This window comes from Kogia breviceps (genome assembly GCF_026419965.1).
Source record: "Kogia breviceps isolate mKogBre1 chromosome 20 unlocalized genomic scaffold, mKogBre1 haplotype 1 SUPER_20_unloc_2, whole genome shotgun sequence".
Lineage (NCBI taxonomy): Eukaryota > Metazoa > Chordata > Mammalia > Artiodactyla > Physeteridae > Kogia > Kogia breviceps.
The window spans coordinates 317,501-324,689 of record NW_026711568.1 but is presented as its reverse complement, the minus strand read 5'-3'; positions in this window follow the sequence as shown (position 1 = coordinate 324,689).

The window sequence follows — 7,189 nt, the reverse complement described above, 5'->3', positions numbered from 1 at the left end:
CCCGTCCATGGAAAATAAAAAGAAAGAATTGCCCGGGAACGACGAAAGTGCGGCTAAGAAACCCAAAATGATGACGCTGGGAGTCATCACTTGGATGGGGTTAGGAGACACCTGGGCATGCCTAGGACAACGCTGCCACCGTGTGAGAGACCAGCGCAAGGAGAGCTGAAGAAAACAAAGAAAAAAAAGGAGGAGGAGGAAGGGGAGGAGGAGGAGGAGGAGGAGGAGGAGGAGGAGGAGGAGGAGGAGGAGGAGGAAGAGGGTGGGGGGCGGGCGGGGGTGCGGGTGGGGGGAGGACAGGCTGAAGATGTCTCCAGGCGATGACGTTGGTGAAACCGTTCCCATTCAGAAAAGCACTTCCAGAGAAGAGAGTTCAGGACCCAGAGGGCACAAAGGGTTATCGTGTTGGAGGCTGATCTTCAGTTAGGGGAATAACAAGCAAACACACAAAACCTAGGACTGCTTATCCAGATGTAGAAAAGATACCACGCCAAGAAGGCAGGCAGGAGAGCAATGTTGAAGATTGCTGTTCCTAGGACCTTCCAAAATGAATCGGAGGCTTTCATGGCATGCTTTCTGTGACGGTCCACCACTCAATAAATCGTACTTTGGCTCTCTTTTTATTTCTCTACCTTTTAAATGGTGAGCGAGTAAGAGAGTTTTAAAATGTTTTGATAGGATTTTTTTTTTTTTTTTTTTTTTTTTTTTTTTTTTTTTGTGGTACGCGGGCCTCTCACTGTTGTGGCCTCTCCCATTGCGGAGCACAGGCTCCGGACGCGCAGGCCCAGCGGCCATGGCTCACGGGCCCAGCCGCTCCGCGGCATGTGGGATCTTCCCGGACCAGGGCACGAACCCGTGTCCCCTGCATCGGCAGGCGGACTCTCAACCACTGCGCCACCAGGGAAGCCCCCTGATAGGATTTTTGAATGTCGTGGGAGAACGGTATTTTCCCCCCGTGGATGAACAAGATTGCTTTTTCGAGCTTCACCTTTCACGGTCATTTTAGGGTCCTGAACTGCCCTGCCAAGTGAGCCCTGTGTGTCGCTGTGTCCCTTCAGAAGGGTTGGTGCTTGATGACATCATGATATCGAAATCTTGATGGTTGACTTACAGGACCACTGTTGGGAGTTTGTTTGTCGTCTTAATCTTCCTTACCTACTGCACTCACGTGACTGTCCACTCTTTGTCTCACTTCTCTCTCCGCACCCCCACCCCCCACCCCCCACCCCCCACCCGGTCCTTCTCTCATAGATATAGACGTACGGGCACAGAGAGCGCTAACAGTGCGTCCGTACCTATCTCTCCATCGTTACAGGTGTTGGTACAGATAGACATGTACATGTCGTCTTTACCCCCTCCGTGGGCACTTAGTGGAGTTGCTGGGTCGCATGGTAGTTTTCTGTGCAGTGTTTTGAGGGACTTCCTTTCTGTTTTCCATACTGCTGTCTTTTGTCGGAGAGCCGTTCTCTCACCCGCCGGGTGACATCTCTGAGTCCTCCCTCCGGCGTGCCACGGTGGTGGTGGTCTCTCTCAGCTTGAAAAATACGTGTTGGATCGGGAGGAAGGAGGCACTTTTTCTGCTTGTACGAACTTGCTGTCGCAACTCCAGATCCTGTGCCTGTCCGAATATCTTCGTCCAGAGAGATGCGTGTGTGCGCTTTTTTCGTTGCCCCGTTGAATTCTTTCACTAAAAGAGGTTTTCTGTTTTATTTCTGTTTGTTTTGTTGTTGTGTTTGTTTGTTTGGTTTTTACTAAGAAAGTTGTGTTCTTTCTTTCTTTCTTTTTTCTTTTTTTCTTTTTTTCTCTTCTTCTTTTTTTTTCTCTAATGAAAATGTTCTGTTCTGGCCTCCTGCCCACTTTTCTCACTGGGTCGCTTGTTTTCTGGAGGCTGAATTGTGTGAGGTCTTGGTCTGTTTTGGATAGGCTCCCCTGACGGGATGTGCTTGGGCTTGTCCTAGGCCTTTATACGTCCACGTCCACGTATACGTATGCCACAAGCGTACGTAATGTGTGTACGTATGCGATACGTGCACGCTTTTCTCTTTGTTTTAAAGGCCAGAGAAGTTCTACAGCTTGACTTCTTGGTTGGTATGGTTTGGTGTGGTCCTGGTGGGACTACGGTTCGCTGTCAGTACTCACCGCACTCCACACACACACGCACGCACGCACACGCACACACACGCTCACACACACTCGCACTCAGAGTGTTGCCTTGTGTCGACGTACCGGAACTCAGTTTCTTTAGTGGATGGCTATTGACTCCACCCTCGCCCCCTCCCCACCAGCCGCCCGCATTCCCCCAACCCCCGCCTCACCCGCCCCCACCCCCCCCACCCCCGCCCGGCCCGTGATGGATCGTGGTCAGTCCGTTATGAAATCCATGTTCTCGTGACCGCAAGTGCATTTTCCCCACCCTCGCAGCACCCATGTGTTGTCTTTGGACGAATTCCTGCGTTGTTCCCTGAGCGCTTGCCTGGTTTCGGTTTGCCAGTCCCCGACTTCCGTCCCTCTCTCTCTCCCTCCCTCCCTCCCTCCGTCCGTCCCTCCGTCCTTACATCCGTCCCTCCGTCCCTCCGTCCCTCCATCCGTCCCTCCCTCCTTCCCTCCCTCCCTCCCTCCCTCCCTCCCTCCCTCCCTCCCTCCCTCCCTCCCTCCCCCCCGTCCGGGCAGCCGGGGATCTTGCTCGTGCCCCTCTGGGCAACCCGTGCCGGGCGCCCCGGGCCCCGCCGGCGTCTCCGCGGGATTTCCCCCCCGCCCAGGAATCGCGTTGGGGAGCGCGTCTCCTCCGAGACAGCCTCCCGGCGACATCTCCCCGGCTTCCCCCGCCCCCCACCCCCCCACCCCCGTCTGCTGCCCGGGTCGCACCGTGTCGTGTCGTGCCGACCGGGGAGCTAGCTCCGAGATGGACGACACGGGGCCGCCGCGCCAGACGCCCGCCGCCTCGTCCCGGGCTGAGCTCGGGCGTTTGGGCGGCCCGGCGCTGCCGCCGCGTCCTCGGTGGCCGGCCGGCGACAGGGATCCGGCCCGGGGACGTTGGAGCCGGTTGTCGGGAGCCACCTGGCGGCCGCTTTTATATTGTCCCTTGTCTCTGGAGCTTCGGCGACCTTCGTGAGGGCTGTGAGTCGGCCGCCGGGCCCGAGGCAGAGTTCCGGCAGCCAGGCGACGCTGGTGGCCACTGTCCCGGTGGCGCCCAGGCGTGGGCGCCTCCTGCTGTCGCTTGAGATTGGGCGTGCAGGTCTATGAGGGTGTGACCGTCGCCGCGCTCTCGAGCCGCTCTGGGGGACCGCCTGGCCCGGTCGACCAGCATCCGTCCGCTCCCCTCCGGCCGCGGGGACCGACCCGGCCACCCGACACGACCTGGGCCGGGCCGCCGCGGTGGGAAGGGAGAGGGTCTTCCGCGCCCTCCGGAGCGCCTGCGGATGGGCGGTCGGTCGGGCTTTCTCCTGGCTCACCCTTTGGAGCGTTCATTCCCCGACCCCCCCCACCCTCCCTTCCTCTCTTCCGCGGTCCCCACAGCGCCCCGCTCCGGAAGGTGGGGGACCGGCCCGGGCCCGTGCGTTTAGGTTAGGCCGGTGGCGGGCGCGACGGGCTCGGTGGCGGGCGCGCGTGGGGCCCCTCCCGGTGGTCGGATTCTTTCTCACCGATGTTTGGCCGAGTCGGACTCGGGAGGTGGGGACCGGCCTGGGCCGCGAGGGGTGACCCGGAGAGACCGGCCCGGGCCCGGGCCCGGGTGCGGTCCCTCCCTCGTGGGCTCTGGTCGCCTGGGAGGCGCCTCCCGGGGCAAAATGTTTCCAAGTGCCCCTGGGTCCGTGGACGTGGACGGACCGGGCCTTGCTCGCGCGGGTGGCCGGGGAGGGCGCACCCGGCCCTTCAGCGTGCCCACGGGGGGTCCTGGTCGGCGGACTTTGAGTTTTTTCTCACCCTCCCTCCCCCGCCCCCTCTCCTCCACCCGCCGCGAGTCCCGGCCGGGGTGGGGGTGGGGACCGGCCCGCCCGAGCCGTCCTGGGTGGCCCGGATAGGGCGGCCCGGGCCCGGGCGCGGTCCCCCGTGGGGCCCGCTCGTCGGAGACGGCCGAGTGAGATATTTCTTTTCCTTTCACCAAGTCTTGGCCCGGAGACTCGGAGGGACCGGTACCTGCCCGTGCGGGTGAACCGGGGAGGGCGACCCGGCTCGCGGCCCTCTCCCACGTTTGCCCGCCCCGCTTGGCCCGCCCCCCCCCTCCCCCCCACCCCCCCCCCCACTCCCCCCAAGCTCCTCGGGTCGACCAGATGGCCCCGAGAGCTCCGGGGCTGGTGTGGATGGGGAAGTGTTGGGGACAGGCGGCCGGACCGAGGTCCCGGGGACCCCCCCTGCGACGCGTGCGTGGGCCCCGCTGCCGGGCGCCGTGATTTTTTTCGCCCGAAATGGGCCTTTTTTGCCACCAGATAGGTGCTGACACGGTCTTCTCTGGCGTCTGTCGCTGAGGACTTTGGGAGTCTGGACGCGCGCAGGGTCCTGGGCTTTGGATCGCCGTCTGGTGGCCGAGCCGACCCTCGCCACTTGAGCCGCCCGCCTGGGCCTGCGCGCCGGCTCTCGTGTGTGCGTCCGGCTGACCCGACCCGCGGTGCCGCCTCCGGTCTCTGGCTCACCCGAGGGCGGCGGGGCGTTGGGTCTTCTACCCCGTGTGACTCCCCTCCCCGCCGCAGGCACCCGGTGGTGGCTGAGACGACGACCCCACCCCGCAGGCTCCGTGCCACGTGTCAGGCGTTCTCCTCACTCGCGGGGTCGTCGGCCACTTTTGCCTGAGAGGAGAAAAAAAAAAAAAAAAGAAAGAGGGGGTTTGGGGTGCCGCCGGTGAGGCCGAAGCAGGCTCCTCTGGTGATGGTCCTCGCTGTGCGTGCCCCTCCCCTTCGGGGCCTGGTGGTCCCTGGCTCTCTGGCATGACTGATCGATGTGGTGATGTCGCGCTCTCCTGGGCCGGGCCTTAAGGTCGCGCCAGACGAGGGACGGACGTTCTTGGCGAACGGGACCGCTCTTCTCGTTCTGTCCGCGGGCCTCCCCGCCTCTCTCCTCACGCTCTCCCGGCCTGTCGAGGGGTGTGGGGAAGGGCAGGGGTGGTGGTCCCCGGCCCTGACCTTCGGCCTCCCGCCCCCTGCCTCACGGCGTGGGTGGCGGGGCCGTGGTCCTCGGACGCAGCAGACGCTCTCGCTTCGCCTCCTCGGCGTGTTGCCCCCGTGGGCGGTCCTCCCCGCGTTGGTGGGGGGGTGCCGTCCCGCCGCTGCGCCGCGCGCCCCTGCCGGTGCGTGAGCGTGCCTCGTTCGATCCTCTGTGGTGCCCCTGGAGCGCTCCAGGTCGTCCCTCAGGTGCCCGAGGCCGAGCGGTGGTGTCGTTCCCTTCTCCCAGCGTGCTCCTCGGGGTCCCCGCCGCCGCGGTGGTGCGTCCCGTGAGTGGCTCTCTTGGGGGGGGTCGAGACGGTAAGGGAGGCGTGCCTCTGTTTTCCCTCCCTCGGTTGGGGGAAACAGGGGCCGCCTCGTCGCGGTCGTCCTCCCACGGTGTTGCTGTGGCACGGGGGGACTGACTCGGGCCAGGCGAGCGTCCGCGTGTGCCCACCCTCCCCCCCCACGTGTGTGTGTGTTTGTGGCGGTCGGGGGGGAGGGGGTCGCACGCGGGCGTGGGTGGCGAGCGCGTTGGGCCGGGGCCTGTGAGAGAAGGGGGTCTTTCCGCCCCTCTCGGGCGTGCTCCCTCCTCTCGGGGCCCCCGATGGACGGGCCTGGGGGCGGCGGAGGTTGTGCCCCCGGCTGTGGCCGCGAATGCTCCTCTGGGCCTCGTGCTTACCCATACCGCAGACCCCTCTCCCAAACCCCGCCCAGTCGTGGACTTTGGCGGCTCGTGGAGCGCCTCCGTGGGCGGGCCCGAAGGGGAGACGATGGGTTGGGGGGACGACGCCCCCTCGGTGAGGAAACCTTCTCTAGCGATCCGAGAGGGAGCCTTGGGGTACCGGACCCCCCAGCCGCTGCCCCTCCCGCGCGTGCAGTGGCCACGGTGTTGGCGACTGCCAGAGCACGTGGGCGGAGCCCCTCGCCTTCGCGGCGGGAGGGTTCTCTGCGCCGGCCCCGCGGTGGGGCCGGGCGCCGCTCTTTGCCTACCGCGGCCCGCGCCTCCCCCCTCTGAGTCGGGGGAGGGTCCCGCCAAGGCCGGGCGTCCGGCGCGGGGCCGCGCGTGCGCGTGCGTGTGCGTGCGCGTGCGGTGACACACCCCCCTCTCGGTGGCGAGGCCGAGGGGGGCGGGCGGGGACGCCCGGGCGTCCCGACGACTCCCTAGTCCCGCAGCCGCGAGGAGCCCGTCGCGCCTGCCCTCGCCGCGAGTCGGCAGCCGGTGGCGGTGTTGCAGGCACGGTGCGGGCCGCCTCGCTCGGGGGCGTTCACCCGGGGCGCGGGCCCCGGGGGTCGGACTCGGACGACGGCGGATCTGGCGAGGACGGAGGGGTTTGAGCTCGGTTGGACGGACGGGGTCCCTCCGCGGTACGCGGGGGGACCGTCGCACGCGGGGCCTGGCGGCGGGGCCGGGTCGTGGGAGGCCCCGGGGTGGCTGGGGCCGGCCGGCGTCTCAGGCGTCGTGGGACCGCCCTCGTGTGTGTGGCGGTGGGACCCCGCGCTTGTTTTCCTGGTGGCCCGGTCGTGCCTCGGCACTTTCCCTCCCTGGGCGGGCGCCCCGCGCCCCTGCCCCGCGGCCCTCGCCGTGTGCGCGTGCCGCCCCCTCCCCGTCGCCGTCGACGCCGCCGCCCCCTCCCCCGGCCCACCCCACCCCACCCCACCCGGCCGCACCGCGTCCCCCTTCCACCGTCTGGGACCGAGCCGTCCTCGCCCACGTGAGGGTGTCGCCCCCCCCCGCCACGGCCGCCTCGGCCGGCGGGCGGCGTCCCCGGGTGGAGAGCTCACGGTTCCCGAGGCGGAGAAGTCGGGCGCGGCAGCGGAGGGGTGTGTGTGTGTGTGGTGGGGGGCCCGCGAGGTGGGGCGGACCGGTGCGCGCGCGCGGGAAGAGTGTTGTCGCGGGCAGGCCGCGGCTCGTGGGTGTTTGGCGGGGGGAGGTCGCGAGCCCCGCGAGGGGGGACCCGTGGGGGGGCCGAGGAAAGGCCAGTCGGCGTCCTGGGTGCCGCGGGACCGCCCCTGCGCTGGAGGCCTCTGGCGGTGAGACCCCGTGTCGTGCCCCG